Here is a 15,931-nt window from a genome sequence, read left to right as displayed (position 1 = left end):
CTCCTCTGAGTGTTGGTCCGAAATGGGCAGCCTGCGGGGCCACCTCGGGGCAACTCGAGGGTTGATTTTACTCGTAGCTTGACCTATCCGGTGTGCCCTAAGAATGAGATACGTGCGACTCCTATCGGGATTTGTCGGCACATCGGGCGGCTTTGCTGGTTTAGTTTTACCATTGTCGAGATGTCTTGTAACCGGGATTCCCAGTCTGGTCAGATTGTCTTGGGAGAAGGAATATCCTTCGTTCACCGTGAGAGCTTGTGATGGGCTAAGTTGGGACACCCCTGTAGGGATTTGAACTTTCGAAAGCCGTGCCCGCGGTTATGGGCTGATGGGAATTTGTTAATGTCTAGTTGTAGAAAACCTAAAACTAAACTTAATTAAAATGGATCAATAGAGTGTGTGGTCGTGATGGTCTCTTTTCGGTGGAGTCCGGAAAGAGAACACAGTCTCGTGTTATTATTGAACGTAGGTTGTTCTAGGATCACTTCTTGATCATAGTTTCTCGACTATGCCTTTGTAACACCCCGGATGTAATTTACCTTATATGTACTCCAACTCTTGCCTTTTCCGGCACTAAGTTATTTTATTTTCCTCGGGTTCAGGTTTTTTCGGCACTAAGTTATTTTATTTTATTTTTCCGGCACTAAGTTATCTTATCGTGAGCACCCCATTGCTATTCTTGAAGAGACTGGACGCAAGACTCGCAATAAGTCAATCAAATTCCTCAAAGTCAAGTGGTCACACCATTCCGACCGTGAAGCCACCTGGGAACGCGAGGATCACCTCCGTTCTGAGTACCCGGAGTTTTTCCAGCCCTAGATCTCGGGATGAGATCCTTTCGTAGTGGTGGAGTGTTGTAACACCCCGGATGTAATTTACCTTATATGTACTCCAACTCTTGCCTTTTCCAGCACTAAGTTATTTTATTTTCCTCGGGTTCGGGTTTTTGTCTCCGTGTGTTGTTGTCGTTGTCGTGCATCTCATATCATGTCATCATGTGCATTGCATTTGCATACGTGTTCATCTCATGCATCTGAGCATTTTCCCCGTTGTCCGTTTTGCATTCCGGCGCTCCTATCTCCTCCGGTGGTCCTTTCTACCTTCTTTTCATGTGTGGGGGTTAAAAATTTCCAGATTGGACCGAGACTTGCCAAGTGGCCTTGGTTTACTACCGGTAGACCGCCTGTCAAGTTTCGTACCATTTGGACTTCGTTTGATACTCCAACGGTTAACCGAGGGACCGAGAAGGCCTCATGTGTGTTGCAGCCCAACACCCTTCCAATTTGGCCCAAAACCTACCAAAACCCTCTCCATCATCTAGAGCATTCGATCACGATCGCGTGGCCGAAAACCGCACCTCATTTGGACTCTCCTAACTCCCTCTATGCCTATATAAAGGCCTCTCCCCAAAAATCCCAGATCCATTCTACCCTAACTCTAGTCTCCTCCCACCTCTCGCCGCCGGATGCGTCCGCTTCGGGCCGGACGTGTCCGACTGGCCCCGCCGCCGCCACGTGGCACATCCCGGTTTGCCCGGTCACCTCCCTCCGCCGCCGGCCCGCTCGGCCCAGGCGCGGCCCTCCCGGGCCTTCGCGCGCACGCCGCCACGTAACTCCTCGCCCGCGCCTCCTCCTCTCCATCCGACGCCGCCCGGCGCCGCCGCCATCGCCGGCCGCTGCCGTACCGGGTCGCCGCCGCGCCGCCCTGCGTCGGTCCCGCCGCCCGCTCGTCGCCCCGTCACCGCCCGGCGCCGACGTCGCCCAACTCCGGCCGCCCACCGCCTCCTCCTCGTCACCGGCGTGCGGCCACCGCCAAGTCCGGCTCCCCTCCGATCCGGCGTCGAACCTCGGGAAGTGCGCCGCCTCAGATCCAGATCCGGTTTATTAGGGTTGACTCCATCCTAGTTTTCCGTTATTTTTAGCATATTTCATCATGCTATAACTCCGCATCTGTAGCTTCGTTTTGGGCATGTAGCAAATCAAAATGTTTGTCTCAGAGAGTACATCATTTCATCTCATTGCATCATCTTCATTTGAGCTCATGTTGATGCCCGAAATGCTGTTGGAAGAGAGCTATTTGAGTTAATTGTCAGATCTATTGCATCAAATAGCTATTTGTCATTTTTGCCATGTTTAATGTGTGCATGATATGCTCCTGAGTTCAACATGAGTTTTGTTATATGCCATGCCATATTTACAGAGGTGCCTCCCATGTATTTTTGTGATGTGTGTCGTGACTAGCACAAGCTTGCAAAATAGTGCATTCGTTAATGCTGATTTCAGGGACTTAGAATTTTACTAAGTCCTTGATCTGTTTTTATCAATATGCCATATGTTCATGTTATTTCCTAGTGATCCGTGCCTCTTTTGAGGATGATCAGTAAGGATGATTTGTTAATATTGTGGTTCTATATCCATCCATGTATTTGTTTGCAATTATGGAGCACCCTAGCTTGAGTTAATCGAGCTCTACTTTTACTATTTCATGAATCCTGGCAGATTGTTTACTTGTTAGCGATTTTGCTGACGATGTCGTTGTTGATCCGTGCATGCCATGCTGTTGTTCTTGCCATGTCTAGCTTATATGATATGTATTCTTGATGGGTGTATTCTTAGTTTGTCATGCCTTGCTCTGTAGTGAGTGCATCGAGCTCGTAAACATGCCTACTCGCTAAACAGATTTGCATGTTCCAGTTTTTCTCTAAGTCTGTAGCCTGATTATGTTTTTGCCATGTTCACATGCTTGCAATTGTATTTTCTGATCCCTTTTGGCTCATGGTCACTAAGGGACTTTTGTTAAGTGCTTTGAGTAGCTTCATGCCATGCCTTGTTTTGCCATGATAAGTTCCTGTAGCATATAGTTTTCATGCTCCAAAGTGTGCTACCTGATCTGAAATTCCAGACTTGTGTTAATTTCACTAAGTATGAAACATGTTTGTCATTTGCACTTTTGCCATGCTTGTTTGAACCTGTTATTGGTTGAATTGGCCGTAGCTCAGTGTTCATATTTTGTCAAACATCATGAATGGATCCCTGCCATGTATTTTGTTTTCATGTTTGAGTGCTGTAGCATAGTTATCTTGATGCTTTTAGATGGCTACTTGCTGTTTATCGCAGACCGTTGCCATATTTGTTTTGCTTGCCATTTCCAAACCGTGCATCCGATTCCGGTGATCTTTATATCGATTTCAACCAAAATCACCTCACCTTTCCAGTGGCACTCTTGGATTTCCAAGTTGAGTCCAGGTTCAATCATTCCTTGTCAAATCTTGCATATGCATCACATATCGCATCCCGCATAGCATACCATGTTTGCATCATGTTGTTTGAGCTTTGCACGTGGTTGATTGTGTTCCTTTTGCTTGTTTGTCTTGTTTGGGTAGAGCCGGGAGACGAGTTTGCTAACGAGGAGCCCGTTGAGTTTGCTTTTGAGGATCCAGTCAACTCTGACAACTTTGCAGGCAAGATGATCATACCCTCGAAATCACTTCTATCTTTGCTTGCTAGATGCTCGCTCTTTTGCTATGCCTATGCTATGATGCCTACCACTTGCTTATCATGCCTCCCAAATTGCCATGTCAAACCCCTAACCCACCATGTCCTAGAAAACCGTTGATTGGCTATGTTACCGCTTTGCTCAGCCCCTCTTATAGCGTTGCTAGTTGCAGGTGAAGATTGGAGATCGTTCCTTGTTGGAACATTGTTTATTGTTGGGATATCATTATATTATCTTGTTATCTTAAGGCATCTATATACTTGGTAAAGGGTGGAAGGCTCGGCCTTGTGCCTAGTGTTTTGTTCCACTCTTGCCGCCCTAGTTTCCGTCATATCGGTGTTATGTTCCCGGATTTTGCGTTCCTTACGTGGTTGGGTGATAATGGGAACCCCTTGACAGTTTGCCTTGAATAAAACTCCTACAGCAATGCTCAACCTTGGTTTTACCATTTGCCACCTAGCCTCTTTTTCCCTTGGGTTTCCGGAGCCCGAGGGTCATCTTATTTAAACCCCCCTGGGCCAGTGCTCCTCTGAGTGTTGGTCCGACTGAGCTGCCTACGGGGCCATCTCGGGCAAACTTGAGGGTTGGTTTTACTCGTAGCTAGTCTCATCTGAGTGTGCCCTGAGAACGAGATATGTGCAGCTCCTATCGGGATTTGTCGACACATTCGGGCGGTGTTGCTGGACTTGTTTTACCATTGTCGAAGTTGTCTTGTAGAACCGGGATACCGAGTCTAATCGGAATGTCTCGGGAGAAGGTTTATCCTTCGTTGACCGTGAGAGCTTGTGATGGGCTAAGTTGGGACTCCCCTGCAGGGATTTGAACTTTCGAAAGCCATGCCTGCGGTTATGGGCAGATGGGAATTTGTTAATTATACTTATTGCCGAACCTCTTAGTATGATTATCCTATGTCTGATTTTAGTTGAAAATCAGACAGACTTATTATCAGTGCTCCAAGCTCCATGTGTTCTAGGGCTAAGACTACGTTGGTGTAGGCTCCCCTTATCCTTCCTCTAGCATTCGCCAATCGATTTCTAAATGAGTGGAATTTCGATTCTCTAACTGCTCAAATAGCAATGGTTTCCTGTTCCGCATTGACCCTAGGATTGGCGGCTTGGCTTAAAGAATATGGGATTCTCTTTCCGGTGGAAAATTGCATCTGAAAATGAGACTGAGACCTACTTTTCGAATTGTCAGAGGCTATGAGATCCACTTTCTTTTGGAAAGGAGAAGGGAGAAGCAGCATTTCAACTGTGTGAGGATGGACTCTAGACCCACTCGTTCTGATTCTGTGATTGGAATTTCTCAAAATGGATCATAAAGTTGATCCTGTTTACTAACTCTCTCTCGAAGTAGAAGTACCGGACCAGGTAACCAGAAGATAAGGCCACTCGGCAAGACTGGACTAGTTTAACACGGCTATCTAGTGGAACACTATATATATAGGACTTGTAGAGCTTGAAAAAGCTTGTTTTGGTCTTTTTTTCTCTTTTCTGGGCACTGAACTTCATAGACAGACTTACCAACTGATGAGCCAAAGTAGAAAATTTCTTCTTCCTGGGAGGGGCGGACTCTACATTGGTAGATCGAACTTTCATTTCTTCCTTCCATTTCATCTGTTCAAGTAGTCTCCTTTTCAAGTAGATACGCTTTGATACCAGACTGGTGTGCATTCTATGCTTACCCAGCGAGCGAAGGAGCGAGCCAATTCCTCTGTTCCGGTAGAGCCAATTCCTTTGAAGAATTGTTTACTTTCTTGTCTTTCCTCCAGTGAACAGAGTGGAAGACCAGGTATCTTCGTAGTTGGCTCTGGAATGATTGCTTGCAGGATTTCATATTTTCCAGTGATCAGCTTAGTTGGAAGAGATAGATAGGAGAAGCGAATGCCAGATGCGCGGTGTGCCAATCAATCCAATTTCGTGAGATCGAGTCAAGATAAGAAGGAAAAATTCTTTGGAGTAAAGTCACCTGGAAGAAAGAATAGGAATTGATCTAGCTATAGTATAGATAGAGTGTCAGATGAAATGCTTGACAAGGCAAGGAAACAGAACTTCCACATCCTCTGTTCACACTACCTGGATTGGAATTGGTTCTATCGAGATATACTGACTTGAAACAAGAATTTCTTGGTAACTGCTGCTTCTTTGAAGCAAGTGCTTTCGGGTTGGCTCTTCTGATATGTGTATTTGCTACCCATACGGAACAATTTCATTGATGAAAGATGGATGGCTATTCTCCACATTTGCCAGCACAGTGCACTTTTTCTTCTATTTCGTGATTCCTTTCTTTCTGTCGCCATTTGAAAATGGATTTCTCCTCCTGGTTTTAGTCACACACGTCTTTTCCACCTAGGAAGGATGCCCCTACGATCATTCCATGCTCTGCCTTCGCCCGAGCGGTCCCCAGGGAAGGAAGCCAATAATGGGAGTGTCAGGGCGGAACTTCATTAATGAAAGGATTTGCACTGCCCCACCGTGCCGCAGGGACGAACTTCAATAGCCCATCATAGCACTCTCAGTCAGGGGGTTAGGGAACTCTTGAAGATATCGATAGAATAACATTTCTTTTTCATAAGTTTCAGTGGACGCAGAGGCAACAAGTGCAGTTTTTCAGCGTAAGGTCAGGTTACAGAAAGGCCTATTTTGATAAGTAAGGCATTGCAAACAAATAGGTAGAGCAGAGAGCTAACCTAAGGTGCGAGCTTGTTGTAGTTGGTCTAAAGGGGGAAATAAAGGACTGTCCCGCTACTACTTCCTTGATTCCCGGGAAAGAAGGAAGACCGAGGGTAACTAACTCTTCCTTCTGAAAAATCTATATCCCAGCTCGTTTTGATCGAGCCTTCCCCCCGTTTGGAGTATAGCCAAGTGGTAAGGCATCGGTTTTTGGTACCGGCATCAAGAGGGAAGCCAAAGTGACAAGCACTGATAATTCTAAGCTATAACCATCCTTATTGACCAGAAAGGAATTGAGAAAGGGGATGCTATAACCAGACCATAGACAGCGTTTCCACATTCACTTTTGAACTTAGGGAAACAGTGAAAGAAGCCCTCATACCCACTCCTCTTTCCCCACCAAACCAACAAGTAGTAGGTTGGTGGGCCTCGGTATCTCTATTTGCTAAGATGGATACCTACACCACTCAATAGTTCCAAATCTTGTTTTTTATCCCATAGGAAAGAAAATGCTTCAAGCAATTTTGTCCTTTCCTCCTCCGTCATACGACGGTCTTCACAACCTTCCACCGGAGGCTTTTCTCTGTTTTCCTCCTCTTTAGCCATTGCTTCTTGAATCATATCTTTGATCTTCTTTAGGGGCAATTTAAACATGTTCGCATCCCGCGGGAAGTGGAAAGCCAGAAAGAGAATTTCCTCCGTTTTAAGAACCGAAAGGAGTTTATCCAGATTTGGTACCAAACCCGGGAAAAACCCTAAATGTTGTCTTCAAAAATCTATATAAGCAGGGTTATAGGAATCCTGAGATTCCCCTCCCTCCGCTTTGGAGGAGAAGCTTCTTCTATGGCTATGGCCAAAAGGAGAAATAGTCCTGTTCATTATATTCCTCCTAGAATCCAAGGCATTTCGTCGGAATACATCCTGTCTTTTCACCTTTGTAGTCCTATGCATAGTAAGTACTATAGCCCCAATCATAGCTACTAATAAAATCAGACTAGAAACCAAAAACCAGACGGAATAGTAGGTATAAAGCAAATTTCCCAATGTTTCCAAATTAGTCCAACTTCGTACCTTTCCGGCATAAACCGTATATCTCAAAGAGGTCGTATTTTTGTGGGTTGGTAGTAATGGAATGGTTTCATTATCTAAAATGAAGAACATTTCCCACCAAAAGATCAGTCCAATAATACCACTCACTGGTAAATAGCGCAATACTTCTTCGTGAATCTCCGCTATTTGAATATTGAACATCATAACCACGAATAGGAATGAAACGGCAATAGCTCCTATATGAACTACTGGGGAGATCATAGCGGAGAAGTCGAGACCTAACAAAATAAGTAAACCAGAAGTGTCGCAAAAGACTAGGATGGGAAACGGAATGTACCGGATTTTTAGCACGTACAACCATCAAACCAGAGACCAAAGCAGGGCTCGACAAAATAGAAAGTATCATGGTACGTCGTCCTCCCTTGAAATGGAACTTGAATGCTGGAGCAAGAAGACGCATTCAAGTCGATCTATTACAACCAGCGCGGTTGTTCGTATTTCATTTTCTTCTTCCAAGCCGACGCTCTTCTTATAAAAGAAAGCACTCACTGAATTACTTACTGAGTCTCGTCTTTCTCTCGGCCCCAAGAATTTTTTACGTGTCCGGGTCGATCAGAGGTTCGGCTTGCTTCTCCCCCACCCTCGCCAATGAAATGGATAACCCTTGCTGCCATAGCAGCAGGATTTTAAGGGCTTCTGTTGAAGCAGAATAGGAGGAAGCCATGCATTCTTTCAAGAATCTCCAACCCCCCCCCTTTACCTTCTCTTTCTATTCTATAAAAAGGCAAACATCTAATCTTGGCCCGGTCGCCTTTCTATGAAGGCGAGCAGCCCAGCCCCTTGTTGAAATTTGGATATTAAGGAAGCCGTATTTCGCAATAGCAGCTCCGAGAAGCTGGGCTTAGGGTGCGCCTCCTGCGGTCGTTTCAGTGACTCAATTGGCTGGCTTCCCTCAGCTCAGACTGGTGTCGCCACCTCTCCAGGACCGGAATGATTATCCCCGCCCGATGGGTCTACATTCATCCCTGAATATCGTCGGGTACTCTTCACTTCCCCGCCATTCTTGTAACCGTCACCTGTAATCCGCGCAGGTGTGTCCGCACCCCCTAGAGTGGACGAGAAAGAAAGGATTTTTTCTCGGAGCAACCCCCCAGGTTCCAGACCCAGGAGTTCACTTTCCCGTATGAGCATTCGGTACATATATAAGTCAGTGGAAGAGTCAAAGGGTCACCACTACTGAGGATCTCCCCCCTTATCTTAGAAGGGTCGTCTGAGGGTTCGCCACGGTTCATTGCTGTGCTTACACACTAGGCTACCCTTCTCCGAAAGCTTCGCGGGACCACCTATCACTAGTCTTCGGCCGGAGGGGTTTATTGCACAAAAAGGCCGGGACGCGGGCTCCCGCAGAGGAAAGCCCAACGAATGTCAGATGCAAAGCCCCGCACCTCATTAAGATCATATTGGCATACTCTCCTAAAAAAAGAGCAAACCCCATTGAAGACGGGAGTGAGGTACAACAAGGCCATTTCCGTCCACCTTCTCACGGAGCCGTACGTGGACGTTACCGCTCATACAGCTCCCAGCCAGCAAGCAGTTAGCTTTCCTCTAGAAGTCATGGAAGTGTGGATAAATCGACAGAAGGTTTTTATTTCTTAAAAAATCGCCCTAACCGTCCTAAATATGGACGGAGAGCGGTCTCGAGTTTTTCGGGGTCCTCGAGATCGCATTTTAGGTCGAGTAGAGACGCTAGGGAGTCTGTGGGCTTCCCTTGGCATTTCAAGATGGCCTCTATCGTCTTTTCGAGAGCCTCCCGTTTGCCCGTCAAGGGGCATTTGACATCCAGAGACAAAAGCAGTCCCACACGAAACTGGGAATTTTCCCCAATGGACGTAACCAGCTCTGCTTTCGCGGTCTCAAAAGGAGAAGCCCCGAACGCTTGCAGTTGCTTTTTTCTCTTTATTCCTTCTAAGCGAGCCTCTAAAGACTCTACTCCTACTTTAAACTTAGAGTCCGATTCTTCCAATTCTTCCAAAGACAAAGTAGAACTTCGTTTTGAGGAGTTTGCCCCCCGTTCGCCGCCGTCCAGCCGGCGGCTACTCTGGGATGGATCGAGGTTTAGGCCAGGGGGCTTGCTCCCTTTCTTCTGGAGCTAAGGAAGGACCTGTGGGTGGCGTTTCCGGTAAAGGGGGAATCTCAAGGAGGGTCTCCAGACCTTCGAAGTGCCCCACCACCAGGGTTGGCGTTGTGTCGACGACCCCCTCTGGCTCCGGGCTAGAGGTAATTTCGATGATCTCCCCGGCCCTTTGTTCCTCGTCACCATCGCAATAACAATAAGGAGACGCGGTGACGTCGTCATCCAGAAGGAAAAAGAAAACCCCAAAGGTACCGAATGGAATTCTACTTGTCGGGCTTGGATTCGTTTCGTTTATCAAAAATCGAAATAATAAATAACAACCCATAAATAAAAGAGAAATTACGATAACAAATCTAAAGTGAAGCCAATCGCTTATAAAAATAAACCAGTCTCCTTTTAAAAGGAACTGGCCAATTCACTTCGAAAAACTACGTTCTAACTTGAGCAGAAAAATTGGTGGCATTTGACATCTAAAGTTTCACCACCCCTACTACTGCCCGAAATCCTGCTTTGGTGAGCTTTCCCCAAGGTGACACCGAAGGTCACCTCCTCCATGAGGATGATCCACTGGATTCATTGCAACATCATGAACAATGGGGCATCTGCCTAAGCACCGGCACCCCCACCACGCTTACGGCTCTATACCTACTAGACCTGTATTCGGTAAAGCTTTCTTTCTATATGCTAATTCTCATGCAGTTCATATTGTCGATATGAGTATAATTGCCTCGAGAAATAGATAAGAATTCCTTCCTTTACCGGTAAATGAATAGGAATCAGGTTAATAAAACCGGAACTGTTTCCGCCTTCCTCTCGAACTGAGCTATTTCTCTGAAATATACAGTTTCACATCATTACAGGAAATCCTATACCTGTGTATTACCACCCGGTATGGAGCCATCGTCGTCTTCGGCGTAGCGTGAAGACCTTCCCACGGTCTTCGAGTCGTTCTTGACTGGCTAGCAAGCACCAGTGGAATTTAACCGCCTTGTGGTCGGGACACCGCCTTCTTCTCTAGAATCACGCAAGTGGTACCGCTCCCCACGGTAAGGAGAAAGACCTTAAGGCATAAACGTAGAGCCTGAGTCCACAAGATAGTATTTTCCCGGTGACGATAGTGGCCATTTTCTGGTTCAGTGGTTGTATCCAGAAAGATTCTAGAGTCATTTGCCGTACCCTCCCAACCAACCATCACATATGTGAAACTCATGTGAAAATAAAAAGCACACAAACTCTTCTGTGTTAGCGAAACTCGTTTTCCACGATAACGTGTTTGGTTTGCTGTTGGAACTCGGGCAGAAATGTGTGTCCCGGCTCCAACGCTATTCTAGAAATGCAAAAAATAGAATAATAGATGAATTAGAAAACTCAACTGTTCTTTGTGATTCGGTACCGCTTGAACTAACTGGCCCAATTCTTGGTAGGTACTTATTAGGGGGAGGGCCAACCACTGAATGAACAACGATCTCCTGGTCCCACTTGATTCCTGGGGAATTTAGGGAACCCTGCGGACTTGACTCTTTTAAGAGGAAGAAATTCGAAGTGAAATATCTAGAATATGCTTTACACTCCATTTTCACACAGGTATGCCCCCCTACCTTTCTGTAGATTGATGCACTAATAAGACTCCAAATCCTTGGTTTGAGCATCCCTTTCTTTTGTAACCTCTCTTAGGAACTTCAAACGGAACAAGGCTAGGATCCTAATCTCTATTCCTTCCTCCTTGGCGTCAGATAACTCCAATAAAGCATGACTGAAGTAGATATAAAACGTGTCGAAGAGCAATAGACTCTTTTTTTATAGAGCTTATCATTGTCATTGATTGACCAGCATGACTTATGGATTGCATTTTATACTGTGCTATTTGAATAGCGAGATTCTTGAAAGGCGGAGGAAATAGACTTTCTTGCTCCTGCATCATTCTTGCTAAGGGCATCTAAGGAACTAATCAAAGGTTACGAAAGAGAAGGCTTGAAAAGGAGCTTACTTTTCCCGCTAATGCTACTTCCGCTATCTCGTAAGGAGGATACGACTCATAAACCTCCCTTGGTATTTGGGTAGGGAGAAAGATAATTAATTAGACTGAGTGAGGAATGTATACAACTACTGCTCAAAAGGCAATAAGAAGCACGCACTCCTACTGGACATGGAAGGACTAAACCTAAAATATGCTTTCTTCCCTTATGTTGAATCGACTTCCTTGTCTCTTTCTAGAAAGTCAGCAGCTGGCCCAAGGTGACCTACTGGGAAATGAAAAAACAATTGGTTCAATCGAGTACTTATAAGCCGAACGGAGTTCTCTCTCATATTGTTATGTTTACCTGGAATGCCATAAGCCTGCTCTCAAGGAACAACTCGAATCACTGCTGACGCGGGACTTGCTTTCGCACGGGGAGTTGGATAAATTACCCTCTTGTGGGTATGGCGATAGATAGCAATAGCAACGGATTGATTATGATTATGATTAAGTAGACTGACTGTTGGATGAGCTCCAAAAGGTGGTGAGCCTGATGAGTCAACCAAAGGGAGTGGGCCCTTTAAACCCCTAGGGCGTAAGCATTTCTGCCTATCCAAAATAAGAGGTCAAGTCAATCTTGAATGCGGTTAGTACCTATTAGTATTAGATACAAAATCCTATTTGCTTTGAGCGCCCCTATCCTCTATTCTCTCTATCTATAGATGGAGAAAGACATGCTCGATATGAATTGGGACAAAGAAGAAAGTCAAAAGCAGGAGGTAGGTCCGTGGTTTCAAGTTGAGTAGTGAGTGGTTCCTTGAGGGGAGTCGGCAGAAACCTTTACTCATTTGATTTCCTCCCAAAAGAAGGAGGGGTTTTCCTGTGGTAGGCGCCAAGAAAGATACCATGAAATTAGGCACCAGGTACTATCCATCACACTTAGAGTTGGTATTTATTGTTTGATTCGAATCCCTGCTTACCAAACAGTTGTCATAACAGATTTGAATGACGATATCCAATTATGAAATGGCTAGAGGAGGCACAGAGATAAGACAGAACTGATGGTAAGGTAAATCAAAGGTTTTCATTTACCTTATCATCGTCGTAAATTTCTTATCTATTTGTGTATGCTATTAGAAAGGGAAATTCGATACAACCAACGCGCAAAACCTTCCGTCTTTCCTATGAAAACAACTTCCGCCTGGATAGAATAGTTAGCCAACATGAATTCCTGCTTATTGTCCTTCCTACCCATAAGTGAGAGCAAGGCCGAAGTAGAGCATAGAGCTTAGAAGTAGGATCTGGTAATTGGTTCTGCTCAGCAGATGCAAAAAAAGAGGTGTTTTTGGGGTGAGTCCCTGCCAAGCGGCTTTTGATGACGGCGTCGTCAACGTACACTTCTGCATTACGACCCACCTGAGACCTGAGGATGAGGCTCATTAGGCGCTTAAATGTGGCGCCGACATTTATCAAACCGAAGGGCATCCGCTTGTAGTAGAAGGTAGGGCGATAAAACTAGTTTTTTCTTTGTCTTCCTCAGCCATATAGACTTGCTGATACCCAGAGTAGGCGTCGAGGAAGCTCAACATCTCGCACCCTGCGGTGGAGTCGACCAGTTTAGTCCTTGTACTTCGGTGGAACCAAATTCCAGTATATGGATTGCAAACCTTTTCTGCTTTGGGTCTTAAGTGAATGAAAGGGTGGGTTAAAAAACCATGGCCAGCCCCCCTTAAGAAATCTTGCCCATAGGTTACTGATGGGATGCTAGCTGCCGGTATACAGGAAAAACATGGTGCAGAGCACGAACAAGATGTGCTAACACATATCCCTTATATTTATTGGTTCTACAGAAGATGTATGATAAAGAGCTGGCATTAAGTCATGCAACGCGCTCAGGCTTTATAAGAGGAAAGACTCTCGCCAGTATAGATTGAACGTACGGCGCTTGCTTACAAGACTGCTACTAAAAAAGGCTACCTCTTCAAACTGCTGAATGCCCTATTCCATCTATCTTTCCCTGAAAAAGCGTATACTTTTGTTCTATAAGCAAATAAAGCATACTTCTTTTGCGGATCAAGCAGTCTTCTACCTTGGTGGGTAGCGGAGAATCAAATCAATATCGGAGTATTGCTCTAGCTGCTGCTGAATTAACCTGGATTCAATCGTGACTCTCTGAACTAGGCTGTACTTCGTCTTCCCCTCTGGACCTCGGAAATGGAAAAAACGTAACTATCGCACTTTCTTCATTGGAAACTTATTGATCAGATGCTTTGTTCCGGGAGCATCTTATTATATAATCAACTGCGTGTGTTACCGTGATGGTCTCTTCTCGGCGGAGTCCGGGAAGTGAACACGGTGTTGGAGTAATGTTTGCCGTAGGTTGTTCTATAGTTCTTCGTTCGTGCTTTGCCTTCTCTTCTCGCTCTCTTTTGCGAACAGGTTAGCCACCATATATGCTAGTCGCTTGCTGCAGCTCCACATATTACCTTGCCTTACCTATAAGCTTAAATAGTCTTGATCGCAAGGGTGCGAGATTGCTGAGTCCCCGTGACTCACAGATTACTTCCAAACCAGATGCAGGGCCCGACGACTCCGTTCCAGATGATGCACTTGAGCTCAAGTGGGAGTTCGACGAAGACTCACGCCGTTACTATGTATCTTTCCCTGATGATCACTAGAGGTGCCCAGTTGGGGCGATCGGGGACCATGTCGCATATTGGGGTTGATCTTTTATTTTGGTACCGTAGTCGGACCATGAGTGTATTGGATGATTGTAATGCTATTTATGTACTTTGTGTGACATGGCGAGTGTAAGCCAACTATGTACCTTTCCCCTTATTATCTATTTACATGGGTTGTTGTGAAGATTACCTTACTTGCGACATTGCTTTCAATGCGGTTATGCCTCTAAGTCGTGCTTCGACACGTAGGAGATATAGCCGCATCGAGGGCGTGACAAGTTGGTATCAGAGACTTCCCCAACCTTAGGAGCCCCCACTGCTTGATCGAATTAGTTGACGAGTTGAGTCTAGAAAAATGTTTTGAGTCATTTAGGAATTATATATCGGAGAGTTTAGGAATTCTTTTTACTCCCCAGTCCCTTCATCGCTCTGGTAAGGCATCCTGACGTAGAGTTTTGACTCTTCTCTTCTCAAATTTCACTAAAAATTTTTTAGGATCACGCGGGTATCTTGGAATCGTTCCGATCGATTTGTGATGAGAACATTGTTCTTGGTGCCTCCTGTCATTTAGGGGTTGTGGCAGTGTCCCGAGGAGTTGAGCTTCGAGGTGTTGTCGTCACAATTTTATCGTTGTAGTTCTGGAATACCTGAGTTTAGTTCGCTGACATCGAAAATCTCTTTTATGCATTTGTTGGTGAGATAACCTCGACGCCACCCAGTACTGGGGCGGGAGTTCGGGAGTATTGCCATAACTTGTATAACGGATGCTTTTCGAAGGTTGAGGTAGATGATTTCCGAAGTTTTTCTCGGTTATGTGTTGAAGGATGGATACAGCTGGATGTAGGATTTGTTAGATTTGGGTGAGATATTATGCTTCCCCTGTATCCCCAACACCTGATTGCATAACCGGAAAGGTTCGGGAGTTTCATAGGTGGGAATTCTTGTAGCTCTAGTTCTTCTTCCATGGATATTTGGTTTGAGATTGGGTGATCCTTACCGGGTATTCGTTCTTGTTCCGTACCTTGTTGATTTTATTTCTTCTACCTAAATTCTAAGTGGCTTCTCAATTTATGGATATGTGACCATTTCAATTGGAATGCATTCGTTCATTTCGTTCGGATGCGAAGACTATATGTTGCAATTTCTACCCGTTTTGTTCAGCTTCAATATTTGTCTATCAATGTGCTAATGGATGTCAATCTGTTCAGGATGGCTCCTCCAACATGCACGACTCCGAATCCTGATCCGCCACCACCACCTCCACCTCCGGAGGCATGGCAAGCTGTGATGGCTGCTACCAATGCAAACACGCAGCTGATCATGCGACTTTTTCAAGAGCGCAACCAAGGGAACCAAGGCAACAATCAGAATCACTTTGCTACACTCAACTAGTTCCTTGCTAACCAGCCAAAGACTTTCAGCAATTGTGTTGAGACAACTGACGCTGATGATTGGCTCGTGGACTTATGCAAGCATTTCGAGTGCAGTAATGTCAGGCCTGAGGACTTTGTCAAGTTCGCTTCCTTCCAACTCAAAGACCAAGCTGCAGAATGGTTTCAGCAGTACAAAGATTCCAGAGGAGGCCGTGTGATTACCTGGGATGAATTCCGTCAAGACTACAAAGCTCATCATATTCCTCAGAGCGTGGTTGAAAGCAAGCGTGAGGAATTCCGCAACCTGAAGCAAGGATCTATGTTTGTCTATGATTACAACAAGATGTTTCAGAAGCTCGCCCGTTTTGCTAAGCAGGACGTCCCTGACGAGAAGAGCATGATATACCAGTTCAGGGGTGGTCTCAGAGAAGAAATACAGCTAGCTCTTGTTCTCTTTGAGCCCATGAGGTACGATGAGTTTTACAACATGGCATTGAAGCAAGAGGCTGCTCAACTGAAGTGTGATGCTTCCAAGAAGCGAGTCAGAGATGCTACTCCTTCTTCCTCAA

General features: G+C 45.4%; 1 pseudogene; it reads right to left on the bottom strand.

Moving 5' to 3' along the window:
- Positions 1-6,765: 6,765 nt before the first annotated feature.
- Positions 6,766-7,770, bottom strand: LOC119319183 (annotated as a pseudogene).
- Positions 7,771-15,931: the final 8,161 nt, after the last annotated feature.

This window comes from Triticum dicoccoides, chromosome 6A (assembly GCF_002162155.2).
Source record: "Triticum dicoccoides isolate Atlit2015 ecotype Zavitan chromosome 6A, WEW_v2.0, whole genome shotgun sequence".
NCBI classification, from domain to species: Eukaryota; Viridiplantae; Streptophyta; class Magnoliopsida; order Poales; family Poaceae; genus Triticum; species Triticum dicoccoides.
This window is presented reverse-complemented; position numbering and strand designations above follow the sequence as displayed.